This window comes from Ovis aries, chromosome 5 (assembly GCF_016772045.2).
Source record: "Ovis aries strain OAR_USU_Benz2616 breed Rambouillet chromosome 5, ARS-UI_Ramb_v3.0, whole genome shotgun sequence".
Taxonomy (NCBI): Eukaryota; Metazoa; Chordata; class Mammalia; order Artiodactyla; family Bovidae; genus Ovis; species Ovis aries.
This window is the reverse complement of record NC_056058.1, coordinates 10,319,897-10,345,724: the sequence shown is the minus strand read 5'-3', so window position 1 is coordinate 10,345,724 and position 25,828 is coordinate 10,319,897. Positions and strand designations below refer to the sequence as shown.

The following is a 25,828-nucleotide window of genomic DNA, read 5'->3' as shown; positions in this document are numbered from 1 at the left end:
CCACAGTGAGAAGTCCAAACACTGCAGCTAGCGAGTAGCCCCCCACTCAACACAACTCGGAAAAAGGCAGCAACAAAGATCCAACTGAAATTAAATTTAAAAAAAAAAAAAAAAGTAAAAGAGGTCAGAGTTTCAGAGGTAGCAGAGAAGCTCCCTCGCTGCTGTCTATTCAAAGGCAGCCCTCAACACCAGGGTTTGAAAATAAACCAAAAAAAAAAGAGAGAGAGAGAGAGACAGAGAAAAGGAAAAAAAAAGAAAAGAAAAAAGTAAGAGAGAGGCAGAATTGCTGGCATTGCCAGCAATGCAACAGAAAATGAGGCAGGAGAGATCTGAAGCATGGGAGAGAGAGGGACTTGACCCTGGGTCATTACTTCTAAGATGAAGGAGCCACAGGCCAAGGAATGCTGGTGGCCTCAAGAAGCTAAGAACAATGTCCAGCTGCCAGCCAGCAAGGAAACAGGACCCCAGGTCACTCGCCATAGCTTGAAACCAACTTCTGCCAACAGCCTGAATGAACAAGGAAACAGATTCTCCCTAGTGTCCAGAAAAGCACACAGCCCACCAACACCTTGACTGTAACCCAGTCAAGCCTATCAGACTTTCAACCCATGGAAACGGCATGCTGTTGGTAAGCCACTCAATTTGAGGTAATTGGATATGGCAGCATAGAAAAAATAATACACAATCCCATATGTGTACAAAAAGAACTGTACAAGCATTTGTTTAAAAAAAATGTGAGATTTAAAAAAAAAAAAAAAAGGAAATTCCCTACCAGTGCAGAGGTTAGGACTCCACGCTTCCACTGCAGGGGCCAAGGTTCAGTCCCTGGTCAGGGAACTAAGATCCCCCATGCCATGTGGCTCAGCCCCGAAAAAGTGAGATTATATATATACATATATGGGTGCTCTCCAGGTGGTACAATGCTAAAAATCCACCTGCCGATGCAGAAGACATAGAAACTCTGGTTCAATCACTGAGACAGGAAGATCCCCTGGAGGAGGGCATGCCAACCCACTCCAGTGTTCCTGCCTGGAGAACACCATGGACAGAGGAGCCTGGTGGGTCAGCCACAGTCCATGGGGTCACAAAGAGTCGGGCCCAACTGACCACACATATACATATATGTACACATATTCACATACACATACACACATCGTTGTCTATATAAACACATACATATATATTTTACGTATGTGTATATACATAAAAGTCTGAATTTTTTTGCACTTAATAATATATCTTAAACAACATTCTACACCAGTTCCTATAGTTTCCTATGAACCCATAGAATTTGTCTAGTGTGGACATCTGGATCTTTTCATTTTTTCTATTCCTCAAAATGTTGTGGCCATCATTTTATATATAAATCCCCATGAAGCTGCTGCAAGTATTTCTTTTCTCAACTCTTTTTCCTTTTCTTATTTATTTTTAGTTCTTGGCCATGTCATGCAGTATAAGCAGGACCTAGTTCCTGGACCAGGGATTGAACCCGTGCCCTCTGCATTGGAAGCGCAGAGTCTTAACCATTGGACCATCAGGGAAGTCCATGCTATGAGTATTTCTGTAGAATGAATTCTGGAAGTAGCATTGCTGTTTCAAAGATTGTGTGCATTTTAGATTTTGACAGAAGGGCTTCCCTGGTGGCTCAGCGAGAAAGAATTTGCCTGCCAATACCGGAGAAGCAGGTTCCGTGCCTGATCCAGGAAGATCCCTCGTGGTACAGGGCAACTAAGCCCGTGCACGACAGCTAGTGTGCCTGTGCCCCAGAGCCTGGGAGCCACAACTGTCGAGTCCGTGAGCCACAGCTCCTGAAGCCTGGGAGTCCTAGAGCACGTGCTCTGCAGCAAGAGAAGCCACCGCCGTGAGAAGCCGGTGTACCTCAGCTGGAGAGCAGCCGCCACTCACCACAACTAGAAAGCCAGCATGCGCCAGTGAAGACCCCGCGCAGGTCTTCAACCAATCAATCAACCAATCAAATTGTAAAAGAAAAGAAAATTTGACAGATATTGCAACCAGAATCAAGGCATCACCCTGGGGAACAAACAGTGTCCGGGGGCTACAGCTCCTCTTGAATTGGTGTGGCCACGTGACTCATCTTCACCCATGGGGTGTGAGCAGCAGTGTCACCCTGGGTCAAAGCTTTAAGGAGCAAGCGTGCCCTCGACAAGTTCCTTTTCTCCTCTGCTGGCTAGACGTGGGAGACAGTAAGGGCCCTGTGTGTGCTGGAGCCATGAAAAGGTGGGGACCTGGGTCCTCGAGTCACCATGTGGAGGAGGAGAGTCATCCACTGACCAGAAACAGCCTTCCAGGGTAATCAGGTGAGTTGGAAACAAACGTCTTCCTTTGACTTTTCACCCAGTTGGCGGCCTATTTGTTACTGCAGGGTTCCTGTCTTAGTCAGCTTGGCTGCTATAATGAAATATCGTAGACTGAGGGGCTTAAATAACAAACATTTACTTTCTTGCAGTTTGGGAAGCTGGAAGTCCAAGACCAGGTCAGTTCCTGAGGAGGGTTTGCTTCCTGGTTTGTAGATGACTACCTTCTCTCTGTGTCCTTACATGGAGGAGAAAGCGAGAAAGAGGTGGTGTCTCTTCTTATAAGGGCAGTAATTCCTGGAGAAGGAAATAGCAACCTACTCAAGTATTCTTGCTGGGAAAATCCCATGGACAGAGAAGCCTGGTTGGCTACAATCCATGGGGTCACAGAGTTGGACACAACTTAGCAACTGAACAACAACAATCCCATCACGAGGACCCCAACCTCCTGATCTCACTTAAACCTACTGACCTCCCATCTCCAAACAGCATCCCATTGGAAGTTAGGGACTTCAAAATATGAATTTAGGGGGACATCAGCCAGTATATAGCATTTCCCTACTGGTAAAGAATCTGGCTGCAATACAGGAGACCTGGGTTTGATCCCTGGGTCAAGCAGATCCCCTGGAGAAGGAAATGGCAACCCACTGCAATATTCTTACCCAGAGAATTTCATGGACAGAAGAGCCTGGTAGGCTACAGTCCATGGGGTCGCAAAGAGCCGGACACGACTGAGCGGCTAACACACACAACTAATGTACTACTTCACAGAAGCAACACTGGTTTCATTCAGTGAACGTTTTCTCGTGCTTTGAAAGCTTTGCATTCAAGAGAATCCACACAGGTGCGGAGTCCTGTTGAGAACACCAAAGCGTTCATTAAAAAGACAGCTAAAGATAGCATCTCTCACAGAATCATTTGCTCGCACCTCTTCCCTCTTGTTCTCTCTCTCAGCCTTCATTCTCTTTCTTCCACTTGCTGTGTGAGCTCTCTTGGGTAGTTTCATGCCTTCCTGTATTGCTCTGTGTGCTAAGATCTCTGTTAACAAGGCATCTCAACTGGCCCCAGACTACACAAGTGCTGCTAAGACCCACGGAGAAAATGGTATCTCTTCCTGAGTTCTAGGCTGAAGAGAAATTCAACAGACTGTGGATTCTAATAGCCAGGATAAAGCTAATTCAAAAGTTATTTTCAACCGCCCTTCAAATGCATTCATCCCTTTCTAGATGTTTTATTTGACTGATAGTAAAAGTGATCTCTGGACCCTAAACAATCTCTGGAACAAGTAAGGGACAAGTGCAGGGTTCTACCTAGAAGTAAAAACTTATAACAAAAAAAGACTTCTCTGGCAGTCCAGTGGTTAATACTCCACACTTCCAATGCAGAGGGCATGGGTTTGAAGCCTGGTCAGGGAAGATCCCACATGCCCTGCAGTGAGGCCAAAAAAAAAAAAAAAAAAAAGATGAAGGAGGTTCAAGGGGTAGGGGACATATGTATACCTATGGCTATCATGTTGATGTATGGCAGAAACCAACACAATATTGTAAAGCAATTATCCTTCAATTAAAACTTTTTAAAAATGGGAAGAAAAAAGACTTAAAAATACTTCTTCAAATTAAAAAAAGCAGGGAGTAACAAAAACAAAAATCAGTAAATGGGACTGCATCAAACTAAAAAGATTTTGTACAGCCAAAGGAACCATCAACAAAACAAATGGCAATCTATAGAACAGGAGCAGATATTTGCAAATTGTGCATCGGATGTGAGTGCTAAGTGGCTTCAGTTGTGTCCAACTCTGTGCGACCCTAAGGACTGTAGCCTGCCAGGTGCCTCTGTCCATGGGATTCTCCAGGCAAGAATACTGGAGTCAGTTGCCATTTCCTTTTCCAGGGGATTGCCTGGACCCAGGGATCAAACCTGGGTCTCTCAAATCTACCTGCATTGGTGGGTGGATTTTTTACCATCAGCACCACTTGGGGAAGCCCCATATATCAGATATGAGGTTGGTATCCAAAATCTGTAAAGAACTCATACAACTCAGTAGCTTAAAAAAAAAAAAAATTGTATGGCTGAGTCCTGTTGCTGTCCACCTAAAACTATCACGACACTGTTCATCAGCTATACTTCAATACAAAATAAAAATTTTAATTAAAGAATTTGGCAGAGGAGATTTCCCTGGTGGTCGCGTGATTAAGACTTCAAGATTCCACTGCAAGGGGTGTGGGTTTGATCCCTGGTTAGGGAATGAAGATGTCCCATGCTTTGCAGTGCAGTCAAAACATAGTTTAAAAAAAAAAATCAATGGAGGCACTAAATAACATTTTTCTAAAAGAGACATCCAAATGGCCAACAGTCAAATGAAAATGTGCTCAGCATCACTAATTCTCAGGGAGATGCAAATCAAAACCACAATGAGATATTGTTGTGCACTGTTTAGAATCACTACCATCAAAAAGACAAGAGGGCTTCCCTGGCAGCTCAGTGATAAGAGAATCCTTCTACCAACGCAGCAGACATGGGTGCGACCCCTGATACAGGATGATACCGCCTGCCGAGGAGCAACTAAGCCCGTGCGCCACAACTACTTAGCCTGTGCTGCAGAGCCTGGGAGTCGCACCTACTAAGCCCATGTGCCTCCGCTACTGAAACTCTGGCGCCCTTGAGCCCATGCTCCACAATGAAAGCCACCACAAGGAGAAGTCTGCACCACTAGAGAGTAGCCCCTGCTCGCCCCAACTAGAGAAAAGCCTGAGCAGCCACGAAGACCCAGCACAACCAATAAACAAATAAATAAAATTATTTTTTTAAAGGATAAGAGATGACAAGTGATGATACAGAGAAAAGCGAACCCTCATGCACTGTTGGTGGAAGAGCTGAAAGGTAACAGGGAAGTAATCCAAATGTCCATCGATAGATGAAGACTAACGAAATATCCAATGGGATGTTTTTTGGCTTTGAGAAGGAAGGAAATCCAGACACGTGCCACAACATGAATGTACCTTGAGAACATTATGCTCAATGAAGAAGACCAGTCGCAAAAGGACAACTGCTGTACGATTCCACTTATATGAGGCCAAATTATAGAGACAGAAAGTAGAATGGTGGGTTGCCAGGGGCTGGGAGGAGGGCAAGTGGGGTTTAATGTTTAATGGGGACGGAGTTTCTGCTTGAGAAGATGAAGAAGAGTCCTGGAGATGAATAGTGAGTTGCAGCTGCTGAGCCTGCATGCTGCAATTGCTGAAGCCGGCATGCCTAGAGCCAGGGCTCCAGAACAAGAGAAGCAACCACAGCGAGAAGCCCCCCATCGCTGCACCTGGAGAAAGTCTGAGCACAGCAACAAAGACTCAGCACAATCGAAAATAATTGTTTTAAACACCCTCTTTTTAAACTTTTTCTTTTATATTGGAGTATAGCTGATTAACAATGTGTTAGTTTCAGGTGTACAGCAAAGTGAATCAGTTATACATATACATGTATCTCTTCTTTTTCAAACTCTTTCCTCATTTAGGTTGTTACATAATAATGAGCGGAGTGAGCTGAGTTCCCTGCATTGTACAGTCGGTACTTGCTGGTTATCCATTTTAAATATAGCAGTGCAGACATCCACTTATTGAGGGCACCAATAAGGAGATCTAGACATATATCAGAGCTTTCATGCTAATTCAGACAACCCAAAGCCACTCTGTCTCAGGCGGAGTGAATTCACCCCATACCCCACCTATGCCAAGAGAAGCTAAGAGAAAGGTGAAATGAAAAAGCCAGGGCCAATAAGAGCTCTTGTTGCTTGGGGCCAAACTCCAGAATTGCCCCACATACACGAGAACAGAGCTAAAGGAAATGTCAAGCCAGATGGCAAAGGCTGAAGGCTAGGCTGAGACCAGCACGCCAGCATAGACCTGAGTACAGCTGCAAAGGTCCCTCCCCTGCTGAGAAGAAACTATGTCGCAGCTGGGCTTGTTTTTCACCTGCTTGGTCAGTTGTCCGTCACAGTGGAGGGAGACACACACTCCCTCTCACCAGGATGAACAGATCCCCTGGGATTGCCGGATGATTTTTCACAGCAGCCTCTGGTCACTGACTAGGCTTTAGGAAGGAGAGAGGAGTGGAAACCCTTGGGGTGCAGGCTGCTGGGCAACATCCAGGTGAACCACTGAGATTTATTTATTTATGGCTGCAACAGGTCGTACGTTCAAGGCATGGGCTTCCCTCCAGTTGTGGTGCTCGGACTCCAGAGCGCACAGCCTCCATAGTTGCAGCAAGCAGGCTCTCTAGCTGAGGCTCCCAGGCTTAGCTGCCCTGCAGCATGTGGGATCTTAGTTCCCCAACCAGGGATCGAACCCACATCCCCTGCAATGGGAGGTGGATTCTTAACCACTTGACCACCAGGGAAATACCACAAGCTGAATTCTTCTTCCCAATTATAGTCTCATGGCTCCATCATCCTTTCCATCATTCACTCATTCATCTAGCCAGTGATATTTATTGAGCACCTACTATGTGTCTGTCGTAGGGGACCCAAAGAGAATATGCAAACAAAAGGGAATATGGATTCCCTGCCCTCGTGGAACGGACATTCTAGTAAGCGAGACAGACAAGAAACAAGATTAAACAAGTAAAATTATGCAGACAGAGGAAAGAAAATAGAAGAGGAGGAAAAAGAAGGGGAAGTGGAATGTCATTTACAGAAGGTAGGATTTCCCTGGTGGTCCAGTGGTTAAGAATCCACTTTCCAATGCAGGGGAAATGGGTTCCATCTATGGTTGGGGAACTAAGATCCCACATGGTTGTGGGGCAACTAAGTCTGCACGTCACAATTATGGAGCCAGAGATCATGCTCCACAATTAGAGAAGCCCATACGTAGCAAAAAAGACCTTGCACCGCCAAAATTTAAAAATAATAATTTAAAAAAGAAGAAGAAGGTGGTCAGAAAGGACCCTTGTGGCAAAGATCCATTTGAGCAAAGATCTGAAGGAGGTGAGGGAGGAGCCGTGAGGGTTGGGCGGTGGAGGGGGGAGAGAGTGGTCCAGGCAGAGGGAATAGCCCATGCAAAGGCCCCATGGATGGAGCGTGCCTGGTGAGTCCAGGGAACAACAAGGAGGCCCGTGTGGCTGGAGCAGAGTGAGCAAGTGAGCTGACAGAAGAAGGCGACAGGGATAGATGGTAGAGAGCCTTGTGGATTACAGAGAGGACATAGGATTTTGCTGTTGTTGTTTCTGTTGTTTTTTATGAAAGTGAAAGAGGAGAGTGAAAAAGTTGGCTTAAAACTCAACACTGAAAAAAATAAGATCATGGCATTCAGTCCCATCACTTCATGGCAAATAGATAGGGAAACAATTGAAACAGTGACAGACTTTATTTTGGGGGGTTTCAAAATCACTGCAATGGTGACTGCAGCCATGAAATTAAAAGACGCTTACTCCTCGGAAGAAAAGTTATGACCAACTTAGACAGCATATTAAAAAGCAGAGACATTACTTTGCCAACAAAGATCCGTCTAGTCAAGGCCATGGTTTTTCCAGTAGTCATGTATGAATGTGAGAGTTGGACTATAAAGAAAGCTGAGCACCAAAGAACTGATGCTTTTGAACTATTGGAGAAGACTCTTGAGAGTTCCCTTGGACTGCAAGGAGATCCAACCAGTCCATCCTAAAGGAAATCAGTTCTGAATATTCATTGGAAGGACTGATGTTGAAGCTGAAACTCCAACACTTTGGCCAGCTGATGCAAAGAACTGACTCATTGGAAAAGATGCTGGGAAAGATTGAAGGTGGGAAGAGAAAGGGATGACAGAGGATGAGATGGTTGGATGGCATCACCAATTCAAAGGACATGAGTTTGAGTAAACTCCGGGAGTGGGTGATGGACAGGGAGGCCTGGTGTGCTGCAGTCCATGGGGTCACAAAGAGTCGGACATGACTGAGAGATTGAACTGATCTGACTGAAGGTGGGAGCCGTGGAAGATTCTAAGCAGAGGAGGGACATGGCCTGACTCGGGTGTTCTCAGGCACCACTGGAAGTCAGATTTGTAAGAAACTCAACAAGTCATAGGAGCAATCACCCTCTCTCCCTCCTTCACCCCACATTCTACTCATCATCAGGGCTACTGACTCTTCCTCATACTTCTCTTTCACTTGCCAAGGTTCAGACCCTCATTCGATCCATGTAGAGGGACTGTAATCTTTTCCTCTGTGTTCTGAGCCCTAACTCTCACTTTAATTCATCATAGCCTATCAGGTTATCTGTTGGCCAATCCCAAAGACTTCCCGCTGCCAATCCTGAACACATCCTAACTTCCACACCTCTTTGCCTTCCATCCTGAATATCCTTCTATCTCCCCATCTCCAAAGTCCAGCTCAAAAGATGTTTCTGTGGATCTTTCCTGGCAGTCCAAGGGATGAGACTGCACACTTCCAGTGCCAGGGGGCATAGGTTTGATCCCTGGTCAGGGAACTAAGATCTTCCATGCCCCTGGGCATAGGCAAAATAAATAAATAAAAGGGGAATTGTAGTGTTTTTTTTTTTTAAAAGATGTTTCTGGGGTTTCCCTGGTGGTCTACTGGTTAATGAGTGGCAATTGAGGGCAGGAAGAGAAGAGGGCAACAAAGGATGAAATGGTTGGGCGGCATCATCAACTCAATGGACGTGAGTTTGAGCAAACGCCAGGGGATAGTGAAGGACAGGGAAGCCTGGCGTGCTGCAGTCCATGGGGTTGCAAAGAGTCAGACACACCTGAGCAACTGAACAACAATGACGAATTGTGGTTAAGAAAACTCCAGCCAATGCAGGGGACACACATTTGATCCCTGGTCCGGGAGAATCCCACGTGCCTCAGAGTGGCAAAGCCTGTGTGCCACAACCACTGAAGCCTGCGGACTGAGAACCTGTGCTCTGCAACAGGAGAAACCACTGCGATGAGAGGCCCGAGCATCGCAACAGAGTGTAGCCCCTGATTACCACAACTTGAGAAAGCCTTCAGGCAGCAACGAAGACCCAGAACAGCCAAAGACAAATGAATCTTAAAAAAAAAAAGAAAAGAAAAGAAAAAGGATTATTCTGCTATCAAGCCTTCAAGAGAATTTACCAGCGCCCAAATCCTTCACCTGCCCACATGTGCCCACGGCTCTCTACCTCCAGCACCTGCCACTCCCTGCATGGGGCTAGTTCTGGCTGCAGGATCGAAGGACAGGCCAGAGGTTCTGGGGAGTTAATACCCTTGGAATATTCCTCAACCAATGACTGATGAGAGTTGGTGGAGAAATGCCCCCAGCTTTGCAACCGGCCTGCTTGGTTCCTGAATCAGTCCCTTCCTGCTACGTGACCTTGGGCAAGCCACTTCACCTCTCTGAGCTAGTTTCCCCATCTGTAAAATGAGGATGATGAGAGCACAGACTTCATCAAGCTCTTGTGAAGATGAACTCATTTCAATCTACGCAATGTGCTCGCAACAGTGACCCACACGTGGTAATTTCCTACAAGTGAGGCGTGCGCGCATGCTTAGTCTTGTCTGGACTGCAGTCCGCCAGGCTCCTCTGTCCGTGGGATTTCCCAGCCAAGAATACCGGAGTGGGTTGCTGTTTCCTCCTCCAGGGGATATTCCCAACCCAAGATTCGAACCTGGGTCTCCTGCATTGTAAGCAGGTTCTTTACCATCTGAGCCACCAGGGAAACCCAAGATCCCACAAGTTGTGTGGCAAAAGAAACAAGGTAGATCCTCTTGTGCAGAGCAATATCACAACTGGGCTCATGCTCCAGACGACTGACACCACTCATCATCCTATATTGTCGCTTTCTCTCTTAAACTTACTTGAATCCATTGGAACCGGAAGGTTAAACGGGAAAAAAAAAAAATTGACTGCCAGGAAGAGAATAAGGCTCTAATGTTGTTCCCTTAAACCAAACATTTAAGGGACATTTGCTGTCCTATGTGTTCTCAGGGTTAGGGGCACAGTTTTGCCTACAAACTGCATCTTTGGAATCCTTTGCCTTCAATACATGGGTTTTATTCATTTATTTGCTTGCACCGGGGCTTAGCTGCAGCACACAGAATGTTTAGTGGCAGCATTCAAACTCTTAGTTGCAGCACGTGGGATTTAGTTCCCTGACCGGGGATGGAACCCAGACCCTCTGCATTAGGAGCTCGGAGTCTTAGCCACTAGAGCACCAGGGAAGTCCCCAGTACATGTGTTTTTGACTTGGCACTGAGCATTAGTAGGAACTTCATGATCTCCCTCATTCATTCTGCCCCTTTGACCAACCAGCGGCTGTGGATGGTCATCAACATATTGCTACACGAAGACATTAATCCATTATGACGGTAATTGTCAGGGCTGACATACATCGTTTGTTCAGCAAATATTTACTGAGTACCAACTGTGTGGCACTGTGACTCAATTATTCCACACCTTGAGATCTTAAAACTCTCAAGATACCATCTAGAAACTGCCTCCCCACTGGAGCTGAAAGAAATTGTAGTGATGGTTTTGGCTGGAGGGAAAGAGCTGGATACTAAAATCGGAATCACTTTTAGAAAAAGAAGAAGTGAGTCGTCTGGGTTTCCAGTCCTGAAAAAATATCTGAAGACTGAGCCTCCCTACATTGTTCTTGCTCACTAAGAATGAGCGTGTGACTGTCGGTGGGAATGTAAATTGGTGCATCCACTGTGGAGAACAGTACGGAGGTTCTTTAAAAACCTAAAGCTAAAATTACTGTATGACCCTGCAATCTCACTCCAGGGCATACGTCCAGAGAAAAGCATGATCTGAAGGGATACACGCACTCCAACGTTCTTTCAGAACTATTCACAGCAGCCAAGGCATGGAAGCAACCTAAATGTCCATTGACAGGGGAATAGATGAAGAAAGTGTGGTCCATATACACAATGGAATGTTACTCAGCCATTAAACAGAATGAGATAATGCCATTCATGGCAACACAGATGTACCTAGAAAGTGTCGTACTGAGTGCAGTAATTCAGACAGAGAATGAGAAATAGCACGTGACATCCATTATTTGTGGAATCTAAAAAGAAATGATACGAATGAACTCACAAAATAGAAAGAGACTCACAGACTTAGAAAACAGACTTATGGCTGCCAGGAGGAAAGGATAGTTAGAGAGTCTGAGATGGCCATGTACACACTGCTGTATTTAAAGTGGATAATCAACAAGAACTTATTGGCTAGCACAGGGAGCTCTGCTCAACGTGATGTGGCAGCCGGGGAGGGAAGGGGTTTGGGGAGAATGGATACATGTACCTGCGTGGCTGAGTCCCTTCATTGTTCATCTGAAACTATCACAACATTAATCGGCTCTATGCCAATTTTTAAAAAAATTTCAAAATAAAAACGGATGAATGTGTGAAATAGTAGGGTCTAGGATATGTTTCCAACACTCATCTGACCTGCATGCTCTAAGGGAGGGGTAGGTGGGACACGTGAAAGAAAGGGGAAGTTGACGTCTGAGCTACAAAAGAAATCAGAAGTGAAAAGAAGTCAGACACATTTCTATGAAGTACGGAGAAGAGGGAAATCCATAAAGAGAGAAAGCCTGTAGTTGGTTGCCAGGGGCCAGGGCGTTGAGGAATGAGAGTAACTGTTTCATGGTAGAGAGTTTCTGTTTGAATTGAACAGAAAATTCTGGAACAGTTAATACATAGAGGTAATGGTGGCACAACATTACAGATATACTAATACTGCTTAACTGGTGAAATTAAAATGGTAAAAACAGTAAACTTTATGTTGGGTGTATTTTAAATTAGAAAAGAAACTGGATACACATCCTTGTTCTGGAGAGAAATTTAAAAGTAGCCAAAATTAGCACAGAGAACTGAGATCAATATCTTGTAATAACCTATGGTGGAAAAGAATCTGAGGAAGAATATATATACATATATACGCCGTGTTTAGTCACTCAGTCATGTCCAACTCTTTGAGACCCCCTGGACTATAACCTACCAGGCTCCTCTGTCCATGGGGATTCTCCAGGCAAGAATACTAGAATGGGATGCCATGACCTCCTCCAGGGATCTTCCCAACTCAGGGATCAAACCCAGGTCTCCCGCACTGAAGGTGGATAATTACCAGCTGAGCCATGAGGAAAGCCCAAGAATACTGGAGTGGGTAGCCTATCACTTCTCCAGGGAATCTTCCCAACCCCGGAATTCAAAACAGGGTCTCCTGTATTGTATACATCTATATATATATAAATTACTTTGCTGTAGGCCTAAAACTAACACAACACTGTAAATTAACAACACTGTAAAATAACTATACTTCAATTTTTTTAATGATCAAAAAGGTAATAAATAAGTTTGTGCTAAGCCGTTCATTCTGGCTCTGAGTGAGAGACTACACCATTGTGTAATCTGGGTCATTAAGATCTTTTTTGTACAGCCAGACATTCTGGAGTGTGAAGTCAAGTGGGCCTTAGGAAGCACTGCTGCCAATAAAGCTATTGGAGGTGCCGGAATTCCAGCAGAGCTATTTAAAATCCTAAAAGATGATGCTATTAAAATGCTGCACTCAATGTGTCTGCAAATCTGGAAAACCCAGCAGTGACCACAGGACTGGAAGAGGTCAGTCCGCATCCCAGTTCCCAAGGGCAGTATCAAAGAGTGTTCACACCACTGGACAGTTGTACTCATCTCCCATGCTAGAAAGGTCATGCTCAAAATCCTGCATGCTAACTTCAGCATTATGTGCACCGAGGACTTCCATATGTCCAAGCTGGGTTTAGAAAAGACCCAGGAACCAGAGATTAAATTGCCAACATTTGCTGGATCATAGAGAAACCAGGGGAATTCTAGAAAAACATCGACTTCTGTTTCATTGACTACACTAAAGCCTTTGATTGTGTGGATCATAACAAACTGTGGAAAATTCTTAAAGGGGTGGGAATACCAGACCATATTACCTGTCCTCCTAGAAACCTGTATGCGGGCCAAGAAGCAACCGTTAGAATCCTGTACGGAACAACTGACTGGTTCATTGAGATTGAGAAAGGAGTACGCCAAGGCTGTTTATTGTCACCCTGTTTATTTAATTTCTATGCAGAGCACATCATGGGAAATGCCAAGTTGGACGAGTTACAAGCTGGAATCAAGATTGCCAGGAGAAATGTCAACAACCTCAGATATGCGGATGATACCACTCTAATGGCAGAAAGTGAAGAGGAACTAAAGAGCCTCTTGATAAGGGTAAAGAAGGAGAGTGAAAAAGCCAGCTTAAAATTCAATATTAAACTAAGATCATGGCATCCAGTCCCATCACTTCATGGCAAATAGAAGGGGGAAAGGTGTAAGCAATGATAGATGTCCTGTTCTTGAGTTCTAAAATCACTGTGGATGGTGCACACAGCCATGAAATTAGAAGATGACTGCTTCTTGGCAGGAAAGCTATGACAAACCTAGACAATGTGTTCAAAAGCAAAGACATCACTCTGCTGACAAAGGTCCATATAGTCAAGGCTATGGTCTTTCCATAGTCTTGTACGGATATGAGAGCTGGACAATAAAGAAGGCAGAGCATTGAAGAACTGATGCCTTTGAACTGTGGTGCTAGAAAAGACTCTTGAGAGTCCCTTGAAAAGCAAGATCAAACCAGTCGATCCAAAAGGAAGTCAACCCTGAATTCTCTTTGGAAGGATTAATGCTGAAGCTGCAATACTTTATCCACTGAGGGGAACAGCAGACTCGCTGGAAAAGACCCTGATGCTGGGAAGATTGAAGGCAGAAGGAGAAGAGGGTGACAGACAGTGAGATGGTTGGATGGCATCACCAATTCAATGGACATGAACTTGGGCAAACTCTGGGAGATACTGAGGGACAGGGAAGCCTGGGGTGCTGCAGTCCACGGGTAGTGAAGAATCGAACACAACTTCGCAACTGAACAACAAGTCGGTCACTCAGTAGTGGCCAACTCTTTGTGACTCCATGGCCTGTAGCCCACCAGGCTCTTCAGTCCATGGGATTTCCCAGGCAAGAACACTGGAGTGGGTTGCCATTTCCTCCTCCAGGGGATCTTCCTGACCCAGGGATCGAAATTGCATCTCCTATATCTCCTGTGTTGGCAGACAGACTCACGGAACCACCTAGGAAGCCCATAATAAATGAAGCTTTACAAAACCACATTACCTTCATTAATCAATTCTTGCAACAATATCAACAACAAACAAGTGGCCAAGATTTAGTGAGCACCTACTATGTGCCCAGCACTGAGCATCACCTGGCCTGGTCCCCCAGGACCTCTACTATTGGGATGCCACAATTGGCCTGTCAACTAGAACACTGATGCACAGACTTAAGCCCCAGTTTCTAAGACTCTGACTAGCCAGTCAGACTCTGATTCTGCCCTGGAATCCAGCTGAAATGCAGATTCTAACTCAACAGGCCTGGATGGGGCCTGAGACTCTGCATTCCCAGAGTATGCTGCCAGTCCAGGGTCTGCATTTTGAAGATGAAGGTCTGAGGAGTCTGACCAGCTCCCCTCCCCTCCCGCACTCAGTTAAGTCAGTCTCGCTGACCGCCATCAGACAGGCTTGGCCTTGCCGGGAGGGGCTTACGAGAGCATGCCAAGAGCCCTAGCCTGTCTGTCACTGTGAAGACAGTTGGCTTGAAAGATCCTGGAATAAGATCTTCCCTCACTTGCCCTTGGCCACTAAGGGCCCTCTTGTCCTGTAAGGTAGCATTAAAAAAAAAAAATAAGAAAACAAGTCAAACCTTCTGCTGGTGCTATGATGTTCAAGAGCTGCACTTGGCATTACTTTGCCGGTCATTTGCCCAGTAATTTGTTCAATGTCAAATCTGCCCTTGGGGGACTTCCCTGGCAGTCCAGGGGTTAAGACTCTACACTTCCATTGCGGGGGGCATGGGTTTGATCCCTGCTGGGAGAACTAAGATTCCTCATGTCAGTGCTGCCCACCTCACCCCCCAAAAATAAAACACCTTTAGAAAAAAAAATCTGCCCTTTGCCTCCAGAACCTTAGTCCTGATCTTTCCACTTACTTTGGGGGAGCTAGAGGGGCAGCACTGAAGTTACCCAGTCTTATCTAGAGGAATGACGGCATTTGCCTCAAGCAGCATCTTTATGTGCTCAACGACTCCGTCGTTCCCGACTCTTTGCAACCCCATGGACTGTATAGCCCGCCAGGCTTCTCTGTCCATGGAATTCTCCAGTTAAGAATACTGGAGTGGGTTTCCATTTCCTTCTACGAAAAGCAGAGTAAGGCACCATGCATTGGCTGGAACGCCTTTATGCGTGCCTGCATATCCCAGTGTTTTAGAGGAAAACATCAATGGGATAGTCAGCTACTAAGACCTCTGGAGTTGGGAGCTTTCCTGCAACCCGGGTCTTGGGTTTGGAAGATCTAGAAACCAAGTCAGGGGTGAGGGGCCAGAGTCAGCCAGACACAGGAGACTGCCTTTCTCCCAACTTCCCCACCGCAACTCCCCCATCCCTCCCCCATCCCTCCCCCATCCCTCCCCCATCCATCCCCCATCCATCCCCCATCCATCCCCCAGAGACCTAAGCCTGTCCGTGAAAGAGCCCGCAGGGGAAATGGCAGGTCTGCCCTGAAGTTGGCGGCTCTGAACAGGAAACTCAGGATGGAACCGGAATACCTAGTGGAGATCCCTACCAGTCTCCTACCCCGGCACCTAGAAGCTAAGGAAGGAGGCGGCTCAGGGAAGAGCGCCCCTCTTGTCTGTTCAGCCACGGCGGAGGCCACTGCCTCCTGGAAGCTATATCATCCTCCCGTTTACATTTCCTTTTGATTCCTTCTTCCAGCTCAGTCCCTCAGGAACCCACAAAGCCCGAGCCCCGGGAAAAGGCAGAGGAGCCCAGCCTGCGGGGCGCTTCCCCCTCCCGCCCCCACCAGCCACGTGTTCTCTGAAGCTGTCAGTGGGCGAGAGCCAGAGAGGAGAGTGATTTCTCTCATTTCTTGAGAAATAAAAGCCACCCGGAGAGTCAGTTCTGTCCAAACATTTCCTAAAGGGAGGGGTTGGTCTAGAGGGGTGCCTAGCACTGTCTCTGCTTTTCATTTGGAGCAAGGGAGGGCAGAATATTAAATATTAAACAGAACAAGAGGTTGCCTAAGACGGCGTAATTATCCTCAACAGCCATCTGCCATCTCCCTTTTTCCAAACGTATTCATGCCGGTTAGAGCACAGCAAACAAGGACCGGCGACACGGGGGGCGTGAACTTTTGTTTCTGGGACCACCACCCCGCCCCCCCCAACAAAGTCATAGGCAATGGGGGAGGGGAAGGCGCGCAAGATTCCAAGCTCGTCACTTAGTCCAGCCTGCCTGCATCTTAAAGCAAAAACAGACTAATTTAGACTTGAGTGATGGCCGGGGGCGTGGCGGAGGACAGGAGACGGGGTTGGGGGAGACATTTAAAAAAAAGTAGAATTAGGCTTAGCTTAGAAACCGTGATCATTGGGGAAATGTCACAGGCCCAGAGCAGGTGGCAGAGATATCAAGTACTACAGGAGGGCCAAGGGCAGTTGAGAGAAAATGAATATTTCAGCAAGAAGTAAAAGCTGGAAATCAGGGAGTCTGCCCCCAGCAAGAGAAGCTGCGGAGAGAAATAAACTTCCCACCCCCCAAAGAAAACCTATTCAGAGGAAGGAGGGGGTCATTGGGTTCTTACCTTTACCTATACAGGTAAGGTTGCAGCAAGGAAATAAAGATTAGACTCCCTGCAGAACTCTGCCCCCCCCCCAGATTTTGTCGCTCACTCACCTGTGTTGCATGGGCTCTGGCGCTCAGGCTGTGTGGTTAGTGGGCAGCGCAGCGAGTCCTCCGGCTGTCCTGAGGGCCCCACCTTGTCAGCGCCCAGGGGTCCAAGCCAGCAGATGCCCACGCATCCATTGCCTGCCCAATGGAAAGGAAAAGGGGGCCCCGGAGGAAAGAGAGAGAAAGGGGACACCAAGAGCAGCCAAGCTCAGAGCTGAGGGCTCCCCACAAAGGCAGGTGCCAAATGGGGCTTCTGTGCCAGATAACAGTGGGGGAAAGGGAAAAGGAAGAGGGGGAGGTTTCCCTAATGTTGGGAGGAGACAGGGGAGGACTAACGTGTCATCAGCCCCTGATCATCTCCAGCAAAGTACTTACTGCTCGGGAACCCAGGACAGGGAGACTATCCAGCCTCCCATCCACAGTGCTCCTCAGGGGAAAATAAAAGGGAATTCTTACTCTCGGCTCTCTGCCCCTTAACACTGGACCGCGACCTCCCAGCACGGGGCAGGACTCTCTGGAAGGATGCTGTGTATCACCCCTCTACCTTCTTCCAGAGCAGCTTCTCTTAAGGAGCCAGGAAAGGCTCTGTCTCTCCTACTTAGTGGGTTTGCGGAAGGGGCGTGTGTAGCAGGCGGGAATCAGCATGGATGTGGAATCACACTTATAATTTAACCATCTCCCCTCCGCCAGATTACCTAAATTATTGATGCCCTTACAGAAACACTAATTAGAGGACAGCTGCTAACCCCACCCCACCCCCAGTCTCTTCTGTTCTCTGGCGAAACAGCATTTCTTTGAGCTCCCTCCCACCCCCTTAAGGCAAAGGGAGTTGTATGATTTGAATATAAAGGCAGCAAGAAGAGAATTTGAGTCTTTGGATGCAAAAAGGCAATTGATGGCAAGCTTCACAGGTTTGTTTGCTGCGTGCGTAGACATAGGTTTCCAAAACTGGGGTGACCCCCTTTCTCCTTTTAAAGGAGGCTCCTTTTAAAGATGAGCTGTATGTCTTATAAGAAGCATCTAGGGCAGAGAGAAGCCTCATGTTTCATAAAGTGGAGTCAAAATGGGAGGATTTACCTCACTGGGGAAAGAAGCATTGTTTATACAGGAGCAATTAAACCTGGGCTGGGTGTTAGGGGATATTAAAGAATTACTGTTCTTTTTATAAAGTTTCTTAGTAGTATTTTGATTGTGCTCAGTCCTGTCTGACTCTTTGCTGCCCCATGGACTGTAGCCCGCCAGGCTCATCTGACCATGGGATTTTCCAGGCAAGAATACTGGAGTGGGTTGCCACTTCCTACTCCAGGGGATCTTCCCTACCCAGGGATCAAACTTCATATCCCTGTGTCTCCTGCATTGGCAGGTGGATTCTTTACCACTGTTACCACCTGGGAAGCCCAGTATTTTGATTATGTTGTTTTTTAAAGTCTTTATGTATTAGGGATACATGTTGAAGTATTTATGCTTAAGGTGATAGGTCACTTCCAGGAGTAATGAATGAATAAACAAAATTTCAGATCCTCTGTAATAGGGAAGAAGAAACGTGATTCCATATTGAATCTTTCACTTTAACCTTTACAGTCTATTGCTTTTGCTATAATAATGTTGCCTATAGCCTGAAATACACTGGATAGCCCATTTTCAAGCCTCTGACCTTTAAAGGTATAACACTTTCCCATTCATATAGAGATAAAAAGTTGCAGAATGTGGAGAAGGAAATGGCAACCTTCTCCAGTATTCTTGCCTGGGAAGTTCCATGCATAGAGGGGCCTGGTGGGCTACAGTCCATAGGGTTGCAAAGAGTAGAACACGACTTAGCGACTAAACAACAGTCGCAACAAGGTGGGTTGACATTGCTGATGGGAATCACAGGATGTGCAGATCTGGCTTCTTGAAAATGCTGATTCCTCCTGCTGCTGCCTCTGCTAAGTCGCTTCAGTCGTGTCCGACTCTGTGCGACCCCATAGACGGCAGCCCACCAGGCTCCCCCGTCCCTGGGATTCTCCAGGCAAGAACACTGGAGTGGGTTGCCATTGCCTTCTCCAAGGCATGAAAGTGAAAAGTGAAAGTGAAGTCACTCAGTTGTGTCCAACTCTCTGTGATCCCATGGACTGCAGCCTACCAGGCTCCCCCGTCCATGGGATTTTCCAAGCAAGAGCACTGGAGTGGGGTGCCATCGCCTTCTCCTGATTCCTCCTACCTTCCTACAATTTCCTCTTTTTGTGGGGAGAGAGCAAATTAGCCAAGATGGTGTGGTCAGGCTTTCTTGCCCCGTGGCCTCTCGCTCTTGCCCCCTGTTTTATAAATGATTATGTGACAGCTGTTTCAGAGGGCAGCTGGCACATTCTGCTGAATACATGCTCGGGTGCCTCGGGACTGAACTTGCTTGGTTTGGATACACATACCAGCTCGCCCTGACTGGAGTCAATACTGGGTACGCTTCTAGCCATTGGTTCTCATGCTCCGCTGGAAAGACCCCCTGTTGAGTGCCTGCCCCAAACAGTGTACTCTGGCCAAACGTCCATGGATTTCCCCCCTTGTAGCCACAGATGTATTGTGTTTACCAATGTTTGCTGTTTAAATGGTTTTTTCTAATTCCACGTGTTTTCCAATCTCTTTTCATAAGCCCTAGACTACATTAAACACAGTTTGCACCCCACCCCCCAAAGTTGCAGAACAGAGAATGACTTTTGTCTTGCTGGAGGTTTACTTGAACATGGTGACCTGACCTACCCAGACAGCTGCAACAAAGGATTCTTGACATCAGGAAGTTTGCAGCAACCAACCACACCTCCTCCCCTTTCCGTATCAAAGAAGCCTGAATTCTAACTCAGGGAAGATGGTTCTTTGGGATATTAGCCCGCCATCTCCTCAGTTTGCTGGCTTTCCAAATAAAGTCGATATTGCTTGCCCCGACAACTTGTTTCTTGATTTATTGGCCTGTTGTGCAGCAAGCAGTAGGAGCTTGGATTCAGTAACACCTCTGTACAGTGGAATATTATACAGTCATTAAAAATAATGGTTCCCTGATGGCTCAGACTATAAAGAATCTGCTTGAAATGTGGGAGAATCGGGTTCGATCCCTGGATCAGAAAGATCTGATAGAGAGGGGAATGGCAACCCACTCCAGTATCCTTGCCTGGGGAATGCCATGGACAGAGGAGCCTGGAGGGGTACAGTCCATGGGATCTCAAAGAGTCAGATACAACTGAGTGATTAACACACACATCAAAAATAAGGAAGCGCTGAGACATACTACAACATGGCTGAACCTCAAAAACATAATGCTGAGTGAAAGAAGCCAGACACAAAGTGTCACATAGTGTATGATTCCCTTCATATGAAACATCCAGAATAGGCAAAGCCACGAGACAGAGAGTAGATTGGCAGTTTCTAGGAGCAGGGGCATGGGGAGACAGGGGCTGCCTGCTAGTGAGTATAGGGTTGCATTTTGAGGTGATGCAAATGTTCTAAAATAAGATAGAAAAGTGGCATAATACTGTGAATGTACTAAATGCTCTGAATTGTTCTCTTTCAAAGGGTTAGAGACTTCCCTGGTGGTCCAGTGGTTAAAACTTTGCCTTCCAGGGCAGGGGGTTCAAACCAGCCAGGTTCAATCCCCAGCTGGTCAGGGAGCTGAAATCCCACGTGCCTTAAAGGCCAAAAACCAAACAGAAACCCCCATAAAACAGAAGCAATATTGTAACAAACTCAATAAAGACTTTTAAAATGATCCACATCAAAAGAATCTTTAGAAACTTCCCTGGTGGTCCAGCGGCTAAGGCTCCAGAGTCCCAGTGCAGAAGGCCTGAAGTTCAATCCCTGGTCTGGGAATTGGATCCCACATGCCGCAACTAAGACCTGGCAGAGCCAGGAAAAGAAACTGTAAATAAATAAAAAGATTAATTTCATGTGAAAGGAATTTCCCACAAAATTTTTTTTAATACAGTGCAATAGGGAGGGGAAAATAAACACCGCCAACACATCATTGCTCACTGAAGAAGCTGGCTTATGAGGATGAGGGAGTCCAGTGTTATTTTCATTGTATTCTCTTTGCTTTGTGCTTAAAACGTTCTTTTTTTAAAGAGATGGACGTAAACATTAAATAGGAAAAATGCAGCCCATGAAGGTGGGTTTGGACCAACAGAAGTGGGGTAGAGAAGGCTTCTCTGTGGGATACTGGAACCTCAGTTCAGCAACTAGGTGAACCCCCAGGCTTCAAAGTAACTCAAAGAATAGCCAGAGTGTGGAGGACAGAGCTGAGCTATGGCAAGCTGTGTGACCTTGAGCAAGTCACTTAAGCCTCCATCACCTCCTCTTCAAAACTAGGATAATAACACTTGAGGAGGGTTGTTTTGGGTATAAAATGAGACATCTGATTTGAAAAGGCATTGTGTGCTCTAAAATGCTCTGCAATGTAAGATGTTATTATTGTTATTCCAGAAGCCATAAGTCTATGCAATTAGCATTGAATTTTCCTATTTTTAAATCACGTGACTTGTATGAGTCACTTCATGATGAACATAAATAGCCATCCTGGTTTCTTTAAAAGTCCTTTGAAAATGTCAAAAAAGTTCTGCTTTTTCCTTTATGCAAATGAGGCCATCCTGAGTCAACCAACTTTTAAACTCTTGTGCCTTTTGTACGAGTTGGTGACCATGAATAATAGGTTGGCCTCAATTATTCACTCCTTCCTGTTTCCCTCTTTGTCACAGCTTATTGTGACTGTCATGTATTTCCTCAACCCTTGACTTTGGACTTGCTTTGATCAACAGCATGTGGGCGGAAGTGGCAATAAGCCAGTTTCAAGCCTGGGTCTAAAGAGACCTCCCATGCCTCACCTGCCATCTTGCTTCTCAAAAGAGTTGTCAGCATGAGCACAACTATCCCAGAATAAAGATAAAAGACCAATGGAGCTGAGTCAACCAGTCGAGCCCTATCCAGACTGGCCAACCCCAGCAGACTCAGAGGCGCATGGGTATATATGTCTATTGCTTTAAGCCACTGAGCTTTAGGCTTCCCTGGTGGCTCAGATGGTAATGAATCCACTGTCAATGTGGGAGACCCAGATTCAATCCCTGGGTCAGAAAGATCCCCTGGAGAAGAGAATGACTACTCCTCTAGTATTCTTGCCTGGAGAATTCCATGGACAGAGTCACCTGGCAGACAACATTCCATGCAGTCAAAAAGAGTTGGACACGGCTGAGCAGCAAACACTTCACTTCACTTCACTTCGCTTCACTGAGCTTTGGGGTAGTTTGAAATGCAGCACAATTGCAAAAATCTCTTGAGAGTCCCATGGACTGCAAGATCAAACCAGTCAATCCTAAAGGAAATCAACCCTGAATAGTCACTGGGAGGGCTGTTGCTGAAGCTGAAGCTCCAATACTTTGGCCACCTGATACAAAGAGCTGACTCATTGAAAAAGACCCTGATGCTGGGAAAGATGGAGGGCAGGAGGAGAAGGGGTGACAGAGGATGAGACGGTAGGGTGGCATCACCAACTCAATGGACATGAGTTTGAGACACTCCAGGAGACGGTGTAGGACAGGGAAGCCTGGCATGCTGCAGTCCATAGGGTTGCAAAGAGTCAGGCACGACTGAGCAACTGAACAACAACATCTGATCCACTGGCCCAGAGAAGGAGCCCAAAGCCTGTGAAATTCAAGCACAATGAGACTGAATTAAAAATACTTCTGCTGCCCCACTTCTGCGTTGTCCCCTCTAATGCTCTGTAGAACTCACTCTTGTCCCAAATCCCTTGAAAAGAAGGCTGTGCTGCTTGTTATCCCAATCCATGGATTGTTTTCTCTTTAATGAAGGATGTAAAAGCAATGACTATATTTTTGGCAACAAAGTGAGACCCGCAGAAAGCTGCTGAATCATGTGAAGATAGCCCCTAGACATAGGATCTGTGGGGAAAAGAACTTGATGAAGATAGACTTTCACTGTATTTCAGCTTTAGCCTTTCAGATTTGCTCCTCCCTCTGAGTCTTAAGACCAGAGATCAAGCCTTGAGCCTTTGGAGTGGGAGCACTGACTCCAAGACCCTAGACTACCAGAGAACTAACCCTAGGGAGGATCAAATCATGAGAACTTATACAAAGGAAACTACTTAAATACAAGACCCGGCATCACCCAACCACCAGTAGCACCCTGTGCAGCATGCCTCATCTAAACAACAACAAAAAACAAATACAAACCAAATCACCAGCAGACAGGATTACCACCTCACTCAATGTTGCGTATCAGAGGAAAAAAACCAATAAACAAAAAACTCAGCACAAATCTCACCCTATATGAAACTTACACAAACCACAGGACCAACCTTAGGAGGGCAGAAACCAAAAGGAAGAAAGAATTCAAACTTGAAGCCTGGGAAAAGGAGACCTCAAACACAATAAGTTAAAAAAAATAATAATGAAAAGGAACAAACTAGAGACACACAAGTCCAAATAAATGAAGAGTAAATCTGTAAACTACCTGAAAAAGAATTCAGAATAGTGATAGTAAAGCTTATCAGAAACCTTGAAAACAGAATGGAGAAAAAGCAAGAATCAATTAACAAAGACCTAGAAGAATTAAAGAATAAACATACAGAGACAAACAACACAATTACTGAAATTAAAAATACTCTAGAAGGAATCAATAGCAGAATATCTGAAGCAGAAGACTGAATCAGTGAGCTGGAAGGTAAAACTGTGGAAATAACTTCTGAGGAGCAGAATAGAGTAGAAAGAATGAAAAGAACTGAGCATAGTCTCAGAGGCCTCTGAGACAATATCAAATGCACCAACATTCATATTATAGGAGTTCCCAGAAGAAGAAGAGAAAAAGAAAGGGTATAGGAAAAATTTTTAAGAGATTATAGTTGAAAATTTCCCCAACATGGAAATAGAAATAGTCAATCAAGTCCAAGAGGAACAAAGAGTCCCATACAGCATAAACCCAAGGAGAAACACACCAAGACATATACTAATCAAACTCACAAAGACTAAACACAAAGAAAGAATATTAAAAGTAGCAAGGGAAAAGCAACAAGTAACATACAAGAGAAACCCTGTACATTTAACAGCTGATCTTTCAGCAGAAACTCTGCAGGCCGGAAGGAATGGCAGGATGTATTTAAAGTACTGAATGGGAAAAACCTACAACTAAGATTACTGTACCCAGCAAGGATCTCATTCAAAATTGATGGAGGAATAGAAAGCTTTTCAGACAAGTAGAAGTTAAGAGAATTCAGTACCACCAAATCAGCTTTACAACGAATGTTAAAGGGACTTATATAGTCAAGAAATACAAGAGAAGAAAAAAGTTCTACAAAATCAATCCTAAACAATTAAGAAAATGGTGATAGGAACATATATATCAATAATTACTTTAAATATAAATGGGCTAAATGCTCCAACCAAAAGACACAAACTGGCTGAATGGATACAAAAACAAGACCCACATATATGCTGTCTACAAGAAACCCGCTTCAGGATTAAAGACACATATAACCTGAAAGTGAGAGGATGGGGAAATATATTCCATGCAAATGGGAAGGAAAAGAAAGCTGGAGTAGAATCCCTCATATCAGACAAAATAGATCTTAAAGAAGATTCCAAGAGATAAGGAAGGACACTACATAATGATCAAGGGATCAGTCCAAGAGGAAGACATGACAATTGTAAATATCTATGCACCCAACATAGGAGCACCTCAATACATAAGACTAACACTAACAGACATAAAAAGAGAAACTGACAGTAACACAGTAATAATAGGAGACTTTAACACCCCACTCACACCAACGGACAGATCATCAACACAGAAAATTAATAAGGAAACACAAGTCTTAAATGATACATTAGATGAGATGGATTCTCATTGATATCTTCAGGACATTCCATCCAAATGCAGAAGAATACACCTTCTTCTCAAGTGCACGTGGAACATTCTCCAGGATAGACCACATCTTGGGTCACCAATCAAACCTCAGTAAATTTAAGAAAATTGAAATTGTATCAAGGATCTTTTCTGATCACAATGCTTTGAGACTAGATATCCATTATAAGAAAAAAAAAAACTGTAAGAAACAAAAACACACGGAGATTAAACAACACATTTCTAAATAACCAACAGGTTACTGAAGAAATCAAAAGGGAAATCAAAATGAAAACACAATTCAAAACCTATGGGATGCGGCAAAAGCAGTTCTAAGAGGGAAATTTCTAGCAATGCAATCCTACCTCAAGAAACAAGAAAAACATCGAATAGACAGCCTAACTTTACACCTGAAACAACTGGAAAAAGAACAACACACACACACACCCCAAAATTAGTAGAAGGAAAGAAATAATACAGATCAGAGCAGAAATAAATGGCAAAGAAATGAAAGAAACAATAGTAAACATTAATAAAACTAAAAGCTGGTTCTTTGAGAAGGTAAACAAAATTGACAAACTTTTAGCCAGACTCATCAAGAAAAAAAGAGAGAAGAATCAAATCAACAAAATTAGAAACGAAAAAGGAGAGATTAAAACAGACAGTGAAGAAATACAAAGGATTATAAGAGACTATTATGAACAACTATATGGCAATAAAATGGATAAACTGGAAGAAGTGGACAGATTCTTAGAAAAATTCAATCTTCCAAGACTGAACCAGGAAGAAATGGAAGTTATGAGCAACCCAATTATAAGTACTGAAATTGAAGCTGTGATCAAAAATCTCCCAAAAAACAAAAGCCCAGGACCAGATGGCTTCACGGGAGAATTCTATCAAACATTTAGAGA

The 25,828-nt window shown here is 45.1% G+C and overlaps 1 protein-coding gene across 1 annotated transcript in view; it reads right to left on the bottom strand.

The window, feature by feature from the left end:
- CACNA1A (calcium voltage-gated channel subunit alpha1 A) overlaps positions 1 to 17,684 on the bottom strand; it is a 373,308-nt gene extending 355,624 nt beyond the window's left edge. The window contains exon 1 of the mRNA XM_060415385.1: positions 17,055 to 17,684. The gene's annotated coding sequence lies outside the window, so the exon portion shown is untranslated. The remainder of the gene's footprint in view (positions 1 to 17,054) is intronic.
- Positions 17,685 to 25,828: the final 8,144 nt, after the last annotated feature.